The 22,565-nt window shown below is 37.9% G+C and overlaps 1 protein-coding gene across 9 annotated transcripts in view; it reads left to right on the forward strand.

Moving 5' to 3' along the window:
• Positions 1-22,565, forward strand: part of RAPGEF4 (Rap guanine nucleotide exchange factor 4) — a 288,709-nt gene that overhangs the window by 95,610 nt on the left and 170,534 nt on the right. Inside the window, exon 1 of one of the 9 annotated variants that reach the window (XM_077751103.1) lies at positions 16,407-16,465. The exons of the other annotated variants lie outside the window; for them this stretch is intronic. The gene's annotated coding sequence lies outside the window, so the exon portion shown is untranslated. Of the gene's footprint in view, positions 1-16,406; positions 16,466-22,565 lie in introns of those variants that run through there. 9 annotated transcript variants of the gene reach the window in all.

Raw genomic sequence — 22,565 nt, forward strand, 5'->3', positions numbered from 1 at the left:
CTCTCCCTCTCTCTCTGCCCCTCCCTTGCCCGTACTTTCTCTCTGTCTCAAAAATAAATAAATAAACTTAAAAATATATAGAAGATCTCTGCCTCTAGATAAATAAATAAATTTTAAAAGTATAAAAACAGCTTGATTTTTGAGGTTGAATGCAATCGATGTATATATGAGACACAAAGTCTTCTTGTACATACAAGTTAGGCTGTATTTTATGTTTGGTTAGCATACACTGCCAAGTAAGTCTGTGTGCTCTGTCTTGCCCAGCACCCAGGGAGACTTGGAGCAGACACAGCCTCCCAAGGGCAGAATGGCTTGTGGCCTCACCCTGTCCTCTCTTGGAAATCTCATCTCAACGACCGTAGGTTGGGCTTAGGAGACCTGAGGCAGAAGCTGGGGTTCAGTCTCTAAAGACTATTGATAGTTTTCAGGTGCCACCTGGGAGAATGGGCCTGGAAATAAGGACACACTTCCATCTTGGGCTTTTCTGTTGTGAAGGCAGTCTCTGCTTTTCATGGGGTGAAAATTACTTCTGGACTTCTCACTTCTCAGTTGCCTCCTTCCTCTCCTACACCCCATGGTGAATCAGCTGTATGCTCTCAAGCATGAGATTCAATTACTTTTATTGTTAGGCTTGGCTATGATTGTCTTTAATGGTCAGAAAATTATCCAGCATCTAAAAAACACAATTAAAAAATTCAGCCACAGTGTGTCCCTATGAGTTTTGGCTGGCAGCAAAGAAGTAATTCTTCTGACAAGTTGTTATAGACATTTGGCTTTTAGTACTAGTTCTCCAAATTTTATTTCACAAATGGAAACCTGAGGGGTTTTTTCCCCCTACTCCATTCAGTAGTAGGCATGTTTTAACCAATCTCAAAATGAAAGTGTCAGTTTAATGTCATCCTTGAGGTAGAAAATATTTTATAGCTAATAATCCTTACTTTCCATGTATGACAACAATCAAATATATGAATACTAAACATATTTAGACTCTGGTTCTAGGCCTAAATAAACTGGCATCCTTGGGAAACTTACTTAATTCATAAGCAAGTTGTTTTCTTATTGGGAAGAAGCAAAGAGCAGCCTTACAAACTGTCTGATAGGAATTCTAGTGCAAATGATATTGGTGAAAAGAAGTACTCTAGGAATCCTTGTAGACGATAGCAACCTAGGGCATTTGCAATAAGGATCATGAGGAAGTGGTTCCAGGCCAGGCTGGGGTGGTATGGGATTATATGGGGACAGGGAGCCTTAGAGCTTTATGGACCTTGCTGTTTCTGACAACAGCAAGTGTTTCCTAATATGCCATGGCTAAATCTGTGACAGAAGAAGTCATTGCCTCCTACACTTTTGGGGAGGAGGAAGCCATGATAGCAACCCTTAATGAATGGCCTGACAGCTCAGGGAACCTCCCTGCATGTGTTGTTTTGAATGATGCCAACCAGTTTCAAGTGGGCAGGATTAACATGCAAACCAAGCCCAGATTTTTTAAAAAAAATTAATATCTGATGTTTGCCAATCAGAGGAAAGGTGATAGAGTACAGCACACAAATTTTTGAGAGCTGTGTTATCACCTGGACTAAGACATCCTGCCATGAGACGGCTAGGGACAACAGCTGGCCCCTCTGTGGCCACCAGGGGATGGATTTGGCAGATGAAGGGAAATGTGAAAATATTCCTCAGACATGGCTACAACTTTTGGTAAAATGCGTAAACATAAAAGTTAACATTTTTGCCATTGTAAGTATACAATTCAGTGGCAGTAAGTATATTCAGAATGTTTTGTAAGCATTACCACTGTCTCATTCCAGAACCTTTTCATCATTTCATAAGGAAACCACATACCCACTCAGCAGTCACTCCTCGTTCCTCATTCCCTCTAGCCCTGGAAACCACTTAGCAGGCTTTTTAGGAAGGGCCCTGAGGTTGGGAATTAGGAGATGGGGGGTCTTTTCAAATATGGGCTCCTGCCTTTGTGTTTTCCAACAACATAGCAGCCCCCTCATAACAGCATGATGGCAAACCAATAATTTATGGCTCCCTTCACAAAACTTTTAAAATAACTTTAGTGAGTTGCATTTAAATATCATAAAGTTTGCCCATTTCAAGTGCATAATTCAATGGGAGTCTTTACAAGGTGGGGCAGCCATCACCACCGTTCAGTTTTCCAACAGTTTCACCCTCCTGCTTACATTCCTCATGCTATTTATAGTTAAACCCATCCCACTCCCAGCCCTGGGCAACCACTGATCTACTTTCCGTCTCTATAAATTTGCCTTTTCTGGACATTTCATATCAATGTAATCATGGGATATGTGATTACCATTTCTGTCTCCTTTCACAGAATATCGTGTTTCTGAAATTCGTCCATGGCGTACGTAGTGTATGTCAATAGTTCTTTTTTTCATTGTAGTATTCCATTCGTTGGATGTACCGCATTTTACCTATGCACTCTCTTGCAAACATTTTATGGACCCAACATACTTTGTTTGTGTAATTCCGCTACACTGCGCGAACATTTTAGGGGGAGTTTTTTGTCTGCAACTTCTAGAGGTTATGTTGTTAACTGTCTTCTAATATGCTCACTCACTAAGGTTCTGTCCAACAAAAGTCCCAAAGGCAGATCCACATTCTTAGATCATTCATTTATTCAGCAAATATTTGTTGAGCCCTCATGGTATGCCATACTCTGCTAGACACAAGGGATATGTTCCAACACTCTGGGAATTTCTGCTGTAATGCCGAGGTTCTTCGCACCATGCACAGCTCCCCTTCTTGTGAGTAGAAGGAGTAAGCACATTCTATTTGGACTGAGACTCAGTCACAGGTAGCTTTCTCTCTGTTTCCTTTCCTGATGTTCTCACTCTTGAAATACTCGATACTTCTCTGAGATGCTCCCATTTCATCCTGAGTTTTCAGCACATTCTGTTTAATGTCTCTTCTACCTCTGGATAGAACTTGGGGATAGAATGGTCTTGTATTATGCCTTGAATATATAAATGAATGGTGAATGAATGACTCCCATTGATGAATGAATAAAAGAATGAATGAGCAAATAGAAGAATTAGGGGCACACTGACCTCTTCGGATCTTGACTTCTAGACATACTTGTTCCCTCTCTTGTTAGAGTCAGCGGTTGCATGACTCCCTCTCTAGAGTGAAGGCAAAGTACAGAAGAGGAAATACAATAATTTTTTTTTATTATTGATATTTTTGTCATTTTTTTTAATAGTTTATTGTCAAATTAGTTTCCACATAACAATCAGTGCTCATCCCNAGGAAATACAATAATTTGATGTTCTCTCTGCTTCTTGGAACAGAGGCTTGACATCAACTTCTTATCACTGTCATTGATATTTTAATAGTATCTCAAGGGTCACTCTCTAGGCGGACTGTTTAGGGAAACAGCATGAAAATGGTCTTGCATGGCAGGGTGACCAGGCCCAGATGCCAAAGGTAGTGACTTACAATGGCTTCTCCAGGCCCCACCCTGCTCCATTCTGCCACCACCCGGCTCATGATGCTCTTAGCTTCCTCCTTGACTTCTGTCCTGGGTCATCCTGCCTGACCAGAAAGCCAGAAGTGAAGGGGACAGGACACACACTGTGTATTCTTGTGGGACACTGGACTGAAGGTGGAAGAGGGAAGATCCAGGAGGCTAAGCCAGGCAAGGTGCTTCATGTGGAGAAGAAAACAGGTGGTTCTGTGAGGGCTTTACTGCTTGCCAGTGCTGGTGGCTGGGCTGTAATCAGAGTCTCATTAAAATTACTGGGACAAAACATTAAAAGGGGAAGAGACATGGACATGTCTAGTCTCAGAGATTACTTAAGGTTACCTGGAGCTTTAAAAATAGGCAATAATTATTATTTATTTTTGGGGGCAATAATTATTTTTAAGATTATGTTATTTTGTAGGACTAAATACATATTTTTTATGGAGTTTAATGAGACCATGTTTTAGCCTTGTCCATCTCAGAATAATTCTGGAGATTTTCGTTTATTTCTATTGTCACTGGTTGGGTCCATCATAAAAATGTATTTCATGGATATTGGACATCGTACTCCTGTGGAGGGTCTACAGTGGGTTACCATGTCTGTCCACCCCTCCTCATCCAGGGTCTCTTCATCCCTGGATGAGCCGTAGCCTGCTGGGTTCCATTTCTTATTGGCAGAGAAAGACTGAGATGTAGTTGGAGAGAAATTAACTTGGATTTGGATTGATTCTGTTTTTGCTTTGCATCTTTACCATTTAAAATGTGCCCATTTTGAGGTACCTCAAATACATTTTATCGGTTCTAAATTCATATACAGAGATGCTTCTCTCTGAGTAAGCTCCACCGAAGATGCAGTGAAACCTGGTACTAATCTTGTGAATCAAAAGTCAGAGTGTACATTCTTGTTTTTTTTTCTTTCTTGACACTTTGCTTTTAATTTACACTAGATCCTTTCTGTTGAGTTAGTAATTTCATTTTAAGTATAGAAATCAAGTTTAATTAAAGCTTTCTTGCCATTTAAAATAATAATTTGTTTATTTAGCATTCTTAATTACCTTGGGTAAATTGCCTATAGAGGCTCACCTAATTCATTTGTTTGTTCAAATTATTACTGTCATTTGCATATTTTGAAAGACACCACTTTAATGAAACAGTGAGGTGAAGTCAGGGCAGATGGCTCCTTTCTGTGGCAAATGCTGAAGCGATGGTCTTTCTGCTCTAGTCTGTTTGTTCAGCTGGAAGGTGTGCATCATCCTACTGAGTTTTCACAAAAGATCAAAGTTTTAAAAAGCTTCAGTATTGGAAAATCATTAGTAATAAAGTGTCTGGGAGGGGTGGCACTATGATGAATTGAATAACATTCATGTCCAGCAGGGGACTACCACTTACACAACCTCCTTTAGCTTCTTTTTTTTTTTTTATTTTTTTAATGTTTTATTTATTTCTGAGAGACAGAGAGAGAGGCAGCATGAGCAGGGGAGGGTCAGAGAGAGAGACAGACACAGAATCTGAAACAGGCTCCATGCTCTGAGCTAGCTGTCAGCACAGAGCCTGACACAGGGCTTGAACCCATGAACCGTGAGATCATGACCTGAGCTGAAGTCGGATGCTCAACCGACTGAGCCACCCAGGCGCCCCTCCTTTACCGTCTTATAATGAATGCATGCTTGCCTCTCCTTAACCCCAAGCTATGTCCTTGTAGACTTTGAAGAATGTTATCTAATGCCTTTGAAGAATTTACAATAATTTGTTGAAAGACTTTCTGTTATTAGTGGAAAAAATGTGAAGTTGCACAAAGGCAACAATTTTATTCTGAAGGTATTATAACCATTTATTGGTGTTAATAGATAATCACCTATAGAAGAGGAGTTTAGAGAACTTAAAATGATAAATAAGCAAGAATGATTTCTTATTTGCTTATCAATTATCTTGAATATGGGTTTTAGCTCATGATCTTTGGGAGTGCCATTTTGACTGTTCTTTGGGAGCTTTTCTCTTTTTAGGATGGAGGAATGAGGGAGTTCTTCATAGTTCTGGATAAGTTTGCAGGATAACTTGATGAACCTGTTTCTGATTTATTGGTTTTAAGTCAGTCCCAAGCCTCCTAAACTTTAGAACTGAGTCATAGTTCCCACTTAAAAAAAATTGATAGAGCATAATAGAACACATTGCATTAAGTATCTCCAGGTTTCCTATTGCCTATAACGAAAATGTGGAAAACATTCTAACAAGAGCCCTTCATTAGTGTTAGTTATATACTAAAAGCATCTCTGAATGATGTGGCCCCAAGGCATATCTCAAATAAGAAACATTCTCTCTTTTATACTAATGGATTATTTGCAGAGAAAGCGTGTATGCATCTATGGAACACTAGTAATGAAAGTAAATGAATACCAGAGCCAGTTTTTGATTTTTGCACTCCAATTTAAAGGTCTATGATAAAGGCAGGAAGACTACTCCCTTTTGAACCTGGTTGAGCCTGAATCCTTCTCTTCTCTCTTTGTTCATGAAGGCACAGCCCCTGGTCCAGCATTAATAGGGCATGCACGTTTAGACCTTCTCTCTGTTGTAGCAGAAAGGATGCTATCCTGACACTCAAGAATCCTGTTGTGGTGATGTAGTAACCCTGTGACCTTGGGCAAGTTACTTCCATGCACTCATTTCCTTATCTGGAAAGCGATTGTCTGTAGATGAATTAGACATTTTAAAAGATTATTTTAATTAAAGTATGTGCTTCCAGTGGTAATAGATTGTCTCTGATCCATATTCCTCCCCATGGTCTCCACACAACCAGGGGTGGGAGTTGGGGAAGCCAATTCCTGGAGTTGAGGTAGAGTGAGAAGGTAGGAATTAGAGAAAAGCAGGTCGGCTCACAGGTACATCGAGCTCACTGCCTTATCGTGCTCTTAGTTCTGATGAGCCTCCTGTGACCATACGCTGAATCTTTCCTCTGAGCTGGTTTGTAACTCTCCCCACTCCTCTTTCGGGGTGGAGGGAGGTGGGGGCACTGGGAAGGATCTTAGAGATGCAAATATCTGGAATATGCCCTCGATATCTAAAATAAAACTCTACCTTTGTTTAAAGAACAGAAAAGAAGAATTCTTTTTCTCTTCTTTGACTTAGAAAATAAATAGACTGTAAACATTGTGACTTACAAATTTTGATATATTTCTTGCATTAGTAAGGGATTTTATTTTACTTTATTAATTACAAAAATATCAATAAATATTATTAAAAATTCAAACTATAGGTACACCTGGGTGGCTCAGTCTGCTGAGTGTCCAACTGGCTCAGGTTATGGTCTCACAACTCGTGGGTTCAAGCCCTGTGTCAGGCTCTGTGCTGACAGCTCAGAGCCTGGAGCCTGCTTCAGATTCCGTGTCTCCCTCTCTCTCTGTTGCTCCCCCACTCACACTCTGTTTCTCTCCTTCAAAAGTAAATAAACATTAAAAATTTTTCTTAAAAAATTCAAACTGTATGCAAAAGATTACATAAAAAATGAAAGTCACTTTTTTAATCGAAAAGTATTTTTTAATGTTTATTTTATTTTGGGAGAGAGTGAGAGAGATAAAATCCTAAGCAGGCTCCATGATGTCAACAGAGCCCAATGTAGGGCTCTATCAGATAAACTGTGAGATCAGCCTGAGCTGATATAAAAAGTTGGACACCTAACTGACAGGGCCATACAGGCACCCCAAAAATGAAAGTCCTTTCTACTCATACTATCTAGAGCTATCTGCTAGCAACACTTTTATTTGGATATTTCAGATATTTTCGTATGTGTGCATAGGAAATGTATATCAATGCAATTATCATATATGCACATCTTTTTGCCTTAAAAAATTGAATTACACTGTAAATACAGTTATGCCAAGTACTTTTTTTTCTTAAATGTCGCTGTGAGAGTACTTACAGATCACAGCAAGATATGTATTCATTAAAAACAACTGGGCTTGTTTATATAACTATCTAGACATAATAAATCATACATAAAAGCAGTAACACTATAGACAGTGTCAAACTATAAAACACTTCATTTTTCTGTTTTTGGAATGTTAGTGAGAATTAGCCATTCTGGTGTTCCTTGCCCTGAACTTTTTCATAATCTGGGCCCCAGAATGAGGATAATTTTATTCCTTGAAGTAGCTCTCTATTAGCTGTTCTGATGAATAAGTACTCATTGTCGGTAAGCTAATATGTAACCCTTCCAGATTTTATATTTAGATACATGTAGTTTTAAATTTTGCTTAATGCTTATATAGTGCTTACTGTGTGTCAGGCAAAGTTCTAAACACATTTCAGATTTAAACTCATTTGATTCTTTTAACAACTATATGAGGTAGGTACCGTTATCCCATTTTCATTTCCTTGTGGTTTTTCGAACTAAACGATTATGTTATCTGCCAAAAATGGTTGTCTTATTTCTTTTCAAAAAAATTTTTTAAATGTCTTTATTTTTATTTCTGAGAGAGAGATAGCAGGAGCAGGGGAGGGTCAGAGAGAGAGACACACACAGAATCCGAAACAGGCTCCAGGCTCTGAGCTAGCTGTCAGCACAGAGCCTGACGCGGGGCTCAAACCCACGAACCGTGAGATCATGACCTGAGCTGAAGTCGGACGATCAACTGACTGAGCCACTCAGGTGCCCCAGGTGTCTTATTTCTTTCTTTTAACCTTTTGCCTTTTATTTATCTTTCCTGCCTTGTACTGTTGAGGACTTTCAGCACAGGGTGAATAGAATTGGTGAGAGTGGACATCCCTTCCTTGTTCTCGATCTTGGGGAAAAGCATTCAATATGTCACCACTAAATAAGATAATTGCAGGTTGAGGAAATCCCCCTTCTGTTATTAGTTTGCTGAGAATTTTGATCATGAATTGGTATTGAATTTTGTAATTCTGTTATTTATAATACTGTTATTTATAATACTGTTAATTATAATAATTGATTTTTAAATGTTAAAACTGTGTTACATTCCCGAGATAAACCCTGCTTGGTCGTGATGTAAAACAGGGTGATTATCTTTATATATTACTCAATTTTATTTGCTAAGAATTTTTGTGTCTATATTTGTAGACCCTGAGCTGTAATTTTCTTTTCTTATAGTATCTTTGTCAGATTTGGTATCAGGATTATGCTGGTCTCATACAGAGTTGGGGAGGGTTCCATCCTGCTCAGTTTTCTCAAAAAAGTTTGGGTAAGATTAACATTCTCTTTTCCTTGAATATGAAACCATTTGTGCTGGAGTTTTCTTTATGGGAAGGATATTGTTAGTGTTTTCAATTACTTTAATAAGGATTGAGCTATTAAGACTTTTAATTTCATCTTGTGTTCCTTTTGGTAAATTCTATTTTTAGAGAAATTTGTCCATTTTATCTAAGTTTCCAAGTTCACCGACACAAAGTTGTTTATTATACTTATTATTCCTCAAAATAGTCAGGTCTGTAGAGACATATTTTTCATTCCTGATACTGGTGGTTTGTATTCCCTCATTTTAGTTTTACTTGACCAATTTAGCTAGGAATTTGTCAAATTTGTTGACTTGGCAATGAACCAGCTTTTGATTTTCTTGATTTTCTTTATTGATTTTCTGTTTTCTGTTTCATTGATTTATGCTCCTTTAAAAAACAATTTTCTTTTTTCTATTTCCTTTGGTTTTGTTTTTTTTTTTTCTAGCTTCTCAGATGGAAACTTGTTTCACTGCTTTTATACCTTCATCCTTTTCTTTTCCTTTTTTCTGTGTGTGTGTGTGTGTGTGTGTGTGTGTGTGTGTGAGAGAGAGAGAGAGAGAGCGAGTGAGCGAGCGAGCAGGAGAGGGCAGAGGGAGAGGGAGAGAAAGAATCTTAAGCAGGATTCATGCCCAGCATGGAGCCTGATGTGGAGCTAGACATGGGGCTGGATCTCACAATGGTGAAATCATGACCTCAGCTGAAATCAAGAGTTGGATGCTTAACTGAGCCACCCATGTGCCCCTACCTTTATCACTTTATCCTTTTCTGCTATAAGCATTTACAGCTATAAATCTCCCTCTAATTACTTAACCATGGCACACAAATTTTGATATACTACATTTTCATTATTATTGACTTTAAAATATCTTCTCTGTGATTTCTTCTTTATTTTCTTTTTCAAAAAAATTTTTTTTAATGTTTATTTTTGAGACAGAGACAGAATGTGAGCAGGGGAGGGGCAGAAAGATGGAAACACAGAATCAGAAGCAGGCTCCAGGCTCCAAGCTGTCAGCACAGAGCCTGACATGACACTCAAATATATAAACCATGAGATCATGACCTGATCTGAAGTTGGACGCTTAACCGACTGAGACACCCAGGTGCCCCTGATTTCTTCTTTGAAGTGTGTTATCAATTTCTAATTATTTGGGATTTTCTAGATATCTTATTGTTACTATTTGTAGTTTAATTGAATTATAGCCAGAAAACATATTTGGTAGAATTTCATTCATATGAAATTTATTGAGACTTGTTTATAGCACACCAAAGTGTCTATCTTGGTGAATGTACCATGTACACTTGAAAAAAAATGTGTATTCTGCAGTGGTTGGGTGCAGTGTTCTGTAAATGTCAATTAGGTTAGTGTAGTTGATAGTGATATTATGAAGTCTTCCGTGTTCTCACTGGTTTCTTTGTTTTTGTCTTGTTGTACAAGAAAACAGTCTTAAAATCTCCAACTAGGATTTTGGATTTGTCTGTTTATTCACAAATTCTGTCAGTTTTGTTTCAAAATATTCTATTTTTAGGCACATATACACTTATTTTTTTTCTTTCAGGTGCCTTTTATCATTATGAATTGTCTCTCTTTATATCTGGTAATACTCTTCACCTTGAAATCTAGTTTATATTATATTAATATAGTCACTCCAACTTTCTTATGCTTTCTCTTTTCCATGTTTTTATTTTCAGACTATCTGTTCCATGTATTTAAAGGTTATGGAGAACATATATATGAGTTTTAATCTTTTACACATTCTAGCAATTTCCATTTTTAATTGGAGTGTTTAGTCTGTTTATATATATTTTTTATATATAATTATTTAATTATATATATATAATTAAATATATATAATTTAATATAATTATTTATATGATAGGATTTAGGTTTACCAGCTGGCTCTTTGTTTTCTCTTTGTCCCATCTACTTTTTTGTTCCTCTCTGTTCCTTTCCTGCCTTATTTTGGGCTAACTTAATATCTTTTGGAATTCTGCATTAGTTTGGTTTTTCAGGCAGCAGGTGCCAAGATGAAGTTATAAGTGCAAGAGATTTACAGGGTGCAATGCCATCAAAAGGTAAAGAGGAGAGAGAGAGCAGGTATCTGACATTTGTGAAAGGAGGGAGCAAGAAAGGAGCATAGGGTAGAAAGAGCCTCAAACTGCACTGAGATTTTGAGAAAGTCGTTGGCAGTCTGATGCAGGATTTTGATCAAAGTTGAGTATATGGATGAGTATAGCACTGGGCAGAATCGGCCAAGTGCTCCTATCCCTGTCATGTTCAGTCATTGGCTAACTGCAAAGAATGTAGCTTTGATTCACTCACAGTGGATCCGTAAGGTGCTGCCATTATATGCTGTCAGCTAACAACAGTCCTCACAGCTGACTGGCAAGTTTCTTCTAGAAGGAAGATCCAAGCGAGGCAAGCACCTTTATGGCTGCCCCAAATTCCATTTTAGTTTTTCTATTGGCTTTTTAATTGTATCTCTTTGCATTAATTTTTAGTGGTTGCTCTAGAGATTACCATATACATTTTTAGCTTTTCACATTCTACTTAGAGGTAATATTGTACTGCTTCATGTCAAGCACTGGAACATTGCAACAGCATAGTTTCATTTATTGGCTCCTCTGTCTTTTGTGCTATTGTCAGCATGTTTATAAGCCCCACAATGTAGTGTTACAATTAAAAAAAATAGTTTTATGTCTTTTAAAGAATTTCAAAGGCATGTGTGTGTTTGTGTGTGTGTTTTATACTTCCTCACATATTTACCATTTATCATTTTCAGTGGTCTTCATTCCTTTCTCTTTCTGTAGATCCAAATAACCCTTTGTAGAATTTATTTTTATCCTGTAGAACTTTCAATATTTCAAGTAGTGCAAATCTGCTGGCGATTAAGTCTTTGAGGTTTTGTCTTTCTGAAAACGTCTTCATTTAGCCTTCATTGTCTAAGTATATTTTTGCCAGATATAGAATTCTGGCTTCACTGTTGTTGCTCCTGTTGGCACTATAAAGATGTCATTCTTTTATCTCTGAACCTACATTATGTTTGATGAAAAATTAGTATAGTTTTATCTTGTATGTAATATGCCATTTCCCCCTGGTTGCTTTCAAGATTTTCTCTTTATCTTTGAATTTTAGCACTTCTAATATGTGCCCTGGCATGGGTTTATTATTTTTTTTTCTGTTTTTATTTATCCTGTTTGTAGTTTGCAGAGAGTTTTGAATTTGTAAATTTATATCTTTATTTTTACCAAATTTTAGCAAATTTAAATTATTATTTTTTCAAAATGTTTTTCTTAATCATTCTTTCTTCACCCATCCTTCTGGGATTTCACTTATACATGTGTTAGACATGCTGTTATATCCACCTGGACCCTGAGGCTTTGTTTATTCTTAAAGTTCTTTTCTCTCTTTCTCAAATTGGATAATTTATATTGTTCTATCTTCAAGTTCACTGATAACTTTTTATTATTTTTTCTCTAATCTGTTGTTAGGTCATCCAGTAACTTTTCTTTTAAATTTTTTTGTTTGGTTTTAGATTTTCCAATTGGTTCTTTTTATATTTTCTCCTTCTCTGCTGAAATTTCTTTTATATCCTTTAGCATAGTTATAGTAACTGCTTTAAAAACCCTCGTCTGCTAATTCCAATGTCTGCATAATCTTAGAGTATGTCTTTGTGGATCATCTTTTCTTTTGAGGATGAGTTTTCCTGGGGGGTTTTTTTGTATATCTAGTAATTTTGTTTTTTAAAAAAATTTTAATGTTTTATTTATTTCTGAGAGAGAGAGCGAGCCTGAGCAGAGGAGGGTCAGAGAGAGAGGGAGATACAGAATCTGAAACAGGTCCCAGGCTCTGAGCTAGCTGTTAGCACAGAGCCCGATGCAGGGTTCGAATCCACGAACCGTGACCTGGGCAGAAGTCGGCCAAAGTCGGCCGCCCAACTGACTGAGCTACCCAGGCGCCCCCATCATATCTAGTAATTTTGGAATGTACCTTGAATATTGTGGGTGACATAGAGATTCTAAATTCTGTCATATGCCTTTAAAGAGTATTGATTTTCTGTTTTAGCAGGCAGTTAATTTAATGGAAGTCAGATTCCAAGTTTGTCTACCCAGTGATGGACAACAGCAGAAATCTGTTTAGTATTTGTCGTCTTTGCTGGCCTACTTGAAGTCTGCTCCGTACATATATAGTATTGGGAGTAGTCAGAGATTTGCTTAGGTTTTATGTACTGAATTTGAGGCCTGTCCTCTGTGGTTATCTTCTTTCTGGGGTTTCCTCCCATATTTTATGGCTTCTGTTACCTCTGATTTCTCAGCTACAAGATGTCAGAGATCTAGCTACCATGTGGAACTGAATAGGTCTCCCATTAGATAGAAAGTTATAAAACATGAGTAATTTATCAAGAGCCATTTTTCCTAGTGTTATCCTCCACTTTCACTCCTGCCTGCTCTTGGTCACTCTCCAGTGCCTTCAGATAGCTGTATTTTAAATATTTTTTTAAAGTACATTTATTTATTTTGAGAGAAAGTTTATTTATTTATATGAGGGGAGGAGGTGCAGAGAAAGGAGAGAGAGAATCCCAAGCAGGCTCTCCTCTGTCAGCACACCACCCAACATAAGGCTTAATCTTGCAAACTGTGAGACCATGACCGGAGCTGAAATCAAGAGTTGGCTGCTTAGCCAACTGAGCCACTCAGGGGCTCCTGTTTTTTAATATTTTAATATTAGTTTATGATGAGTTTATGATGGTTGTCTGTGAAAAGGTTGGTCTGATATGCGTTATTTTTATGACCAAAAGCAGAAGTCTATTATTCCCCTTTATAGATGAATTTGAAAGATACTTATACTGCATTAAGCTTAAGTACATTACCCAAGGTCATACAGTTGGTAAGTGGCAAGGCTGTGATTTGAACACAAGTAGATTGGTTCTAGAGTGTTAAGATTTCATCCCAGGGTAGACTTTAATTATATCAATTTTCAGGACAATAGCAGGAAGTATAGGAAATACTCTTGGACTCATGGTACCTTCTGGTGTTAAGTCCTTCTGCATTGGACCATTCTCAAGATCTCATTACTCAGTGGATACTTCTCATGTCTTTGGGTGTGTACATTATTTCATGTACAAGTTTACACACCAGTTGTATTAAAGGATTATGTTGTTCTTGATTAACTGCAAAGTAGATCTTTAGTTATGAGAAATCTCATATTTTAAGGACCCTGTGATGTACTCCTTGGGCCACCTTACTTGGAAACTGGTGAAGTTTATCATGTGGTTCTTTTAATGATTAAAATAAAGAGAACTTTTGAAGGAAAGTAATATCAACAGTAATATAATGAATGTATAGAAATTATTAATTGACAAAACTCGGAACTACAATTATAGTATAATTGACTGTTGAGAAGGTAAGTTTAAGATAGATTTGGCTGATGCAAACCATAGACCTTGGAAACATAACAATAGGACCAAACTTGGGGCGGCTCAGTCAGTTAAGCTTCTGACTCTTGGTTTTGGCTCAGGTCATGATCTCATGGTTTCATGGGTTCAAGCTCTGCACTACTTGGATTCTCTCTCTCCCTCTCTCTGCTCCTTTCCCATCACTGTGTCTTTGTCTCTCTCAAAATAAATGAATAAACAACAAAACAAAACAAAACAAAAACACAATAGGATCAAACTTGAGCAGTACTGTTCCTTCTTGATTGTTTCCCTTTTTCTCCTCGGCCTAAGTAGTTTCAGTTAACATTCATTAAATGATTCATTTCATCTTATCCCTCTAACCCTTGATTTTATCTTCAATTTGCTTTTAGAGTCTGGCTTGCTTCATGTTGATTTCATCATAGTTTGTAAGCTGATTTGTAGTGAAATCTCATTCATGTATGTTACTTTCAAAATAAAGGAAAGGGCCTATGTTTTTGCTTTTGGAATTCTCTCAGCAACCCACACCAATGCTCGGATACCACACTCAAGCTGACTGGTCAATACATAGCAGAATTTCAATACTTGATTGATTGATGGTTCTGAATTCCAGCCACTCAGTTCTGGGAAGGTGGGCTTATCTTCTGAGTTTAATAAAACTGAGTCCTTGAAGGTCATAATAAAGATTTTGGCTTTCATCCTAAAAGTAACGGGAAGCAATGCAGAGTTTTAAGCAGTTGAGTGACAAGCCCAGATTAAAATTTTTAAAATAATTACTCTGGATGTGTGTGGAGCACTTTAGTATAACCCAGTTCTAGAGTGTAGAAATTAATATAAATGATTAAATTTTAACCCAGAGATATAATCTAGAGGAACTGATACCCCAGATAGTCTTCAAGCAGAGCCCCAAAGTGTTATTTCTCACAACTGCAATTTTGATGAATATCGAGAAGCACAGAGTTTGAGATTGACTTTTTTTGGGGGGTAGAAGGAGTCAGGGGCCTAGAATGTGAGTATTTTGCATTTCTGAAAAGAGACTTTGTTTTTACAATGAAATATTATCAAGGAATTAGAGAATTGAATATCAAAAAGCTACTAAAAATGGCAAGTCTATATTTTATGCCTTTATGGAAAATATATGTAATAATTTATTAATTTTAAAAAGCAAAATTAAAATGTAGTATAATTATGAAAACAATTATTTTTTCTCTTAACAAAAATACACAAAAACAAAGATGAAACTTGTTATACTTTATTATCCACCAAATTCTGTTGCTTAACAGCTATTAAAAAGTTATGTTGCTTGAAATGAGAAAACCTAATATTTCAGTAATCATTGGAAATCTGAGTTAAAAGCATTGAGATGCTGCTAAGAGAGCAAAATTTTCGAGAGATAAAAATGTACTCTGACATGTTTTTTCTTCCCAAACATTTGTGGAAATTGAGAAAATTCTAAATGTGCCTTGAAGAAAGGAATTAATAGCTCCTGAATTAAGTACAGTCTTCGGCTCCTGTTTCAGACAATATTTATTGATAGGTTACAACAAGGTTAATAATAACTTGTTTGATTGATTCCCCCCAATTTTTGTATGATTTTGTGCTTCTTGTATGTAACTTGCTAAATTATAGCACTTGTATCCCTCGTTAAAATTAACATTAAATTATGCATATGTAAAACAGACATGGGTAGAAAAAGGAGATTTCTCAGGGAAAAAAGTCAGCAGAAGGTGCCCTAACAGTGGGCAATAAGTGGGGTATCAAATTTCCCTGTTTTTGTAAACAGTGTCAATTCTGTATTCTGGGCTGAAAAAATCTGGCAAATGACAGCTCTCCCTCGTACTTCCTGAGGTCACTCGTACCATTTTAAAGGATAAATCATAAATAGACCTTTGAACTAAGACAGTCTCGCTGGACCTATCCTTTTGCGACTGACTTCCAGTCTCAATGGGATATTGAAGGGGAGGCTCAATAGAATAAACAGTGGAATCCTTGTCCGGGAATGACTGCCTGGCAATTGTTTCATGGAAAACAGGGAGGGGTGGGGGACAACAACCCTGCTCTGTTCACTGGCTCTTTAATTTAGATTGCCAATGATAAAGCCGGGGCTACGGCTAAAGAAAGGTAGGATGCATACGCAGAAACATTAGTGCTAATATGCTGCAGAAAGACAAGATAAATCAGCCCAGCTCTCGTACATCACTGAGGGAGAAGCTGATTGCAACTTGACCATGTGCCTGAGTAGTCCCATCAGTGAGAAGAGCAGAACATGGATTAAAAAAAACTAGAATGTACCCTTAGGGCTACTGCCGTGCTGGACCTGGGAGAAGTGTCTGGTGTAAGTTTCAGCTTGTTTTATCCACGTTATTTACCAGTGTGTTCCCATGCAGAGAGGTTGTTTCTCTTTCTGTGTTTTCATGGAAGCTTCAAGCATGCTTATTTACAGTCGTAGACTTTATTTTGTATGGATGTAATATCAACCTAATAAAGTTCTTCACAGAAGACAGTTTAGCCCAGTGTTTTATCCAGGAGAGAAATGTGAGAAAGTGATGGTTATCCTTACTGTCTATAGAAGCCTGTGGGTGAGTTTTGAGAGGTTTGTTTTGTTTGTTTTTTGTTTGGTGGGGAGGCGAGGGTTACAGAGGTGGATTTTAAACTAGAAACTCAGTTCTTTTGCCATTCACTTAAAAAAATGCAATGGTAACCCAGCATTTCGTTCCTCCTGTGGTGTTTTGTTTTGAAAAACTGTGTTTGAATATGTAAGCCAGACTGCTCGGAACGCATTATATTTCATGACTGGGATGTTTGTATTGTTTCATAGCTGTTATTAGACAAAATAATCATAAAGGGTGTTTTCTATGGACCTTTTTATATTCCAAAATTAAGTACAGATGGCAATTTCCAACAGTTTTAAAAATTTGTCAATTATTTAATTTAGCATCACTTAAGCATCTGCACAGGGAGAAAGCTGAGATGGTACAGAAGCTGAATAAGCATTGATTGCTCGTCTGAATTGCATCTTTAAAGTTTTTGCCTCAAATCTCTGATTTCACAGTTCATTTTTACCAAATTAGATTATCATATTTCATTATCAAGACTGCAAATGGGTGGAACTCTCTCAGATATCCTACATTTCCCGTTAGAACAGCGCGTAAAGCGCCTGCTGATTGTTACTCTGAGGGAAATTCTCATGCCGGCTCCCCGAGAAGATGGCTTAAATAATGCATGGGTAAAAGTGAAGCAAGATGGAATTTATGGCCCAGACACTGAGTTCAGGCTTTTGTTCAGAAGGAAGACTACAAAAGTGTGAGCGTATTAACATACTCTGAGGCTCCAGGGGAAGGGCGTAACTGAATGAAATTAGTGGCCACATGGTACTGTCCACATGTTATTTTATAACAAGCTTTAAAACAGTCCACAGAGCCTAAAGTGTGGTTTGAGGAACTGAGGAAGGGGAAACTTGAAGTGTCAGTTGCAAACAGAATTCCCTGACTGCAAATTCCATGGGATGGACACAGGAAGTGAGTGTTCTGTAGGGGGAAGGGTGGCCCTAGAGAGAATGGATGTATGACTAATGAAAAGCAGCATGGTGGTCTTGTTAGGAAAGAATAAACCTTGACCAGACTGCAGCATTCTATATATTATGTCTTCCATCTTGTCCTAATTAGAGGAATATGTCTGCTGAATCCTAATCGCTTTAATTGTTGATAGAGCAGGCATGCGATTTGCTATAAATACACATGAGCATTCATTTCTGAAATAATGGCTGTTGCCAAATATATTAGACCAACAGGAGTGCTGGACTAGGGAAGGCTGTGCTGAATAGTTGAGTTTTGGAGGTAATGGACCAGTTGAGAATCATTGCACAGCTGGGCCAGCAGCTGCACCCAGTGCTCTGTCAAGTTTGGCCTCCAATTTCCTTGAACTTGTCCTTGTTTGCCAAAATGATGAACATAGCAAGAGCTCATTTCAAATGAGCCTGCTGCAAGCAAAAAAGACCCTTTCCAACGAGTCTTTGTCAAGGTATGTAGTCAACAGTAGCAGTGGCCAACTGAGGTATTGATTAGGGAATGGGAAGTTTGAATAGTCATAAAAATATAAATGAAAGGCAAAGTGGTAGAATGAGGTAAGTTGGCAGAAGACCAGAGAACCGTATTAAAAGGCCGTATTGGGTCATCACTGTCCTAACTAAAGGACATATGGAAAAATCCCATAATAATATCCAGCAATAATTATCTTGCAGTTAGGAAAAATAAATAGGCCCGTGGGTTGGAAGGCAGCCCAGTAATCTCAACGCCTTTTTTCCTAACATTGTATTGTTCTGATATTCCTTGGGACTGGGTCAAGAGGAAGTGTCGTAGAGAGCATTTTCTATTAAGAGGCAGCCAGTGACTAAATGCAATTTGTGGCAAGCCAAAATAAGTGTAGCAAGGACTTTCCTTCCATTTCTCGGTCCTGGCTTGAGCAAGTGTTTATTTAGCATGTACTAATTATCCAGCATGTTCTAGACACATACTCTAACAAAGCAGATAATCAACTTTTTGAGATCAGGCACGTAGATATATACTTCTGCTGTATAAATCCCATTCTTGAAAATCATTGTATTGTTATGGTAATAAATTACAAGTCTGTCTATTTTCTTGACTTTGGAGAGATTAAATATCAAATCTTTGCTATGCAAAGCCTTTATTTTCCTCTTCCAACAAAGATAACTCTCCTCTCTTCAGATTTGAGAGCTTGTGACTTGACCTCTTACAAGTTAGGTGATTTGGGACAAAATACTTTACCCCTGGGAGAGTCTGTTTTCTCATGTATGAAATGAAGAAAGTAACACTCATCCTGCAGGACTGTGAGAAGGAGAGGTGCCTAGTACAGAGGCAGTGCCTTCCTCCTTCAAAGAGGATAAGCAGGAAAAGTCACCATACAGACTGTGTGCTGGCTGTAGAGGAGGGAGTGAGGAGGGTAGCAGGAAAGCTGGCTCAGAGTCTGGAACAGAACCTTTCATAAGAATATGACCTGTGCCAGGATGGTGCCAGTGGAAATGCAGAGAAAAGGATGAATCTGAAATACATTTTAAAGGGAAAGTTGACAGAATGTGGCAGCTGATTATATTGAAGTGAAGAATAAGATTATAAAGAAGGAAAAACCATGAGGGCTGAGGGGCAAGAGTATGGGTTTGTGATAATGGCAAGGTCAGTGTGTGTGTGTGTGTGTGTGTGTGTGTGTGTGTGTGGTTTGTTCTTCAAACCCCAAAAAGCTGAAACAATACAGTTCTTCAGGGACTTATAAACCAAGAAAACATAAGAAGAGAGAAGAGGACATTGGAGTGCCTAGTTAACTTATGTAAAAGGAAAGGAAAAAAATCAATAATAAACCAATAATATAGGACTATTGCTGACAATAGAGTGAGAATTCAAAGGGATTGCTTAAAATGGCAAATCTATGTTTGGAGTTTTTCCCAGACAAGACCCATAATCATCAAATAATAAGGCTCTTCTGCAATCTTGGAACTTATTTAAGTTTTCCCGAGTTGAAAAAAATGCCACTGAAAGGATACAAATAGTGTCAGGATTTGGAAGAAAAACAGCATGAGGAATGGAAATTCTCAAAATAGCTTGGTTTTGAAGAGGAGATGGAAGCCAAAAGATAGCTGGTTGACCTTTCAGAACTTAACCATTCATTATGACTTGTCAGAAAGTTTGACAACTGTTATTCCTTAAATAATTTATTGTGATTTTTCAGGAAATTCAAGCAGGAATCAAAACTGTGCCAAACCACCAACTGGCAAATAGGTTGTGGTCAAATGCTCATTTGCAGATCCTTTATCAGAACAATGTTGTAAACATCCTTGGGTTACTTTGCCAAAGTCTACACAACTCATCCTACAGTAGAAATCATGTACATTTGCAATAAAAAATTAATAGGAAAAAGACTCTCCTTTTAATAATTAAAACACAAGCAGTACCATAAGAATGGAAAATGTTTTGAATGCCAGTACTTGGAGAAGTGCATCTTAATTAGAAGATGGTATGGGATGTAGCTATTTTAAAATTGATTTCCACTTTCGCTGACTTTAAAAGACTTTGATTTCTTTAATTTTGAAATGTAGGGATTTCCTTGTCCTCATTTCATGAACTTTACCTTTAATAATACCTGCCATGACCAGGATTGTTTTCACATATTGAAAAAGGAAAGAGAATGTGAATGAGATTAAAAGGCAAAGAAAGAAAGAGGGATACTGAAGGTAACTGGGACAAAAGTTAAAGAAAGAGGAGAAAGAGCATGTTTGAAGAATGAATGAGAAAGATATTGCATGAAGGGAAGTTGAGGGAGTTCTGGCATTGAAAAGGGAAGTATGTAAGAATGTGCATGTTGGCCCTTAAGGAGTAAGAAATAAGGGAGACCACTGGGCCTAATAGCTTGCTGGATCAGCCACTAGGGGGTGCTTAGGACTCAGAGAAGTTGTTTCTTGAGCACGTGAGGCCACTCCTATGACTGGTAGACCTGGGAATGGGAACCTTTGGTCCCCTTAAGTTTCCCCATTTAGCCCCCTCTTGTTGTCTCTGCCTTCCTATTCAGTGTGGATACTATGGCCTATCATTTCAACCATCCTCTTACCAATATATATTTTCAGTTCTCTCATTCATCTATTCAATAAAGATGTGTCAGATAATTCCTGTTTGTCAGCCATTGTAGTATTAGGTACTTAGAAATGAATAAAACAGATATATGCCAGCTCTTGACACCTACCAGGCCAAATAAATACCCACCTTTAATCAATGCAGTTGTGTGCTTTCTCCGGCCTCCAACCAGATGGCTAAGCATTGCTTGAGGAGATCATACTACTTTCCAGATTGATGCTGTGATAAATTTATGACCTCCAATCTCAGTTGGACCTCTCAGTATAGCTCAGCAATCCTTATATAGTTTTCTAATATATTCCCAACATTCTCTCCCCAACACCTATGTGAAGACTTTTCAACTTTTCTCCAATATTTGACCAAGTCATGTCAGTAGATAGCCTCACCTCTTGGCATGCAGGATTTCAACTTCTTGCCACCTTCATGCCTGCAAATCTATTATCTGCATAACCCAAATTAAACCAATTGCCTTGAGTACAGCTCAACATGGTGAAAGTCAAATCTGACACCCAAGAAGTCTTGGAAGACAATGAAAGTCTTTACTGAAAGTTTCTGAAAGAGTCAACCATGAGCAAGCTGGGAAACTAATCCCAGAACACATAGCTGGATTTCCTAAAAATTGTTTTTATAGATCTTTGTCCCCAAAGTCTGGCTCCTCATGGCAGCCATCAATTTACAGATGGTCCCTGACTTAGAGTGGTTTGACCTAATTATTTTGTGATTTTACAATCATGTGAAAGCAGTATGCATTCAGTAGAAACCAAACTTTGAATTTTAACTTTTGATTGTTTCCCAGGCTAGGGATATTCAGTACCATATTCTCTTCCTGGGCTCCCATTTGCCATCTGATCATAGGGGTAAATAATCAGTACACTTAAAATCATTCTGTGTTTCACTTTTAGTACAGTAGACAATAAGTTATATGAGATATTCAACACTTTATTATAAAACAGGCTTTGTATTAGATGACTTTGCCCAACTGTAAGCTAATAGAAGTGCTCTGAGCACATTTAAGGTAGGCTAAACTAAACTATGATCTCCGTAGGTTAGAGGTATTAAATGCATTTTCAACTTACGATATTTTCAACTTCCAATGAGTTTATTAGGATGTAACCCCATCATAAGTTGAAGAAGATATGTATCTTCTTTTTCTGTCTTCCTCCTCTGCCTCCTCCCCTGCCCCCACATGAATTCACCTCATCTTATTCCTGTCTGTCTGATCTCGTTCCTTCGCAGGTAGAACAAACTAGTCCACCATGATGTCTGTCATTTTCCTCCCACCCCTTACCTCAGTCAGCACAAGTCGTAGATAGTTCAGCAAGCCAATCATCCCTTTTCTGAGTGAGAGGAAGGCATTGCAAATATTGGTGATTTAATATGTATATTTTTAAAAAATATTTTTATTTATTTCTAGGAGAGAGAGAGAGAGCGTGAGCAGGGGAGGGGCAGAGAGAGAGGGAGACACAGACTCTGAAATAGGCTCCAGGCTCTGAGCCGGCAGTCAGCACAGAGCCCGACATGGGGCTCGAACCCACGAACCGTGAGATCATGACCTAAGCGAAAGTCGGACGCTTAACCGACTAAGCCACCCAGGTGCCCCAATATGTACATATTTTTAAATTGTCCATTTGTGTACATTCCTTCCACCTTTCCACAGGTTAAAATAGAAGAGTTTTTCTCTCCCCTGATTTCTCTACCTGTGTTCGGCATTTCATTCACCTCCATCTTTATGGGATGGTTGCTTTATGCACACTTTCCTCTATTTTCTATAACTTTCACCTTTTCATCTCTACTGGA

Source organism: Crocuta crocuta, unplaced genomic scaffold (assembly GCF_008692635.1).
Source record: "Crocuta crocuta isolate KB4526 unplaced genomic scaffold, BGI_CrCroc_1.0 scaffold219, whole genome shotgun sequence".
Taxonomy (NCBI): domain Eukaryota; kingdom Metazoa; phylum Chordata; class Mammalia; order Carnivora; family Hyaenidae; genus Crocuta; species Crocuta crocuta.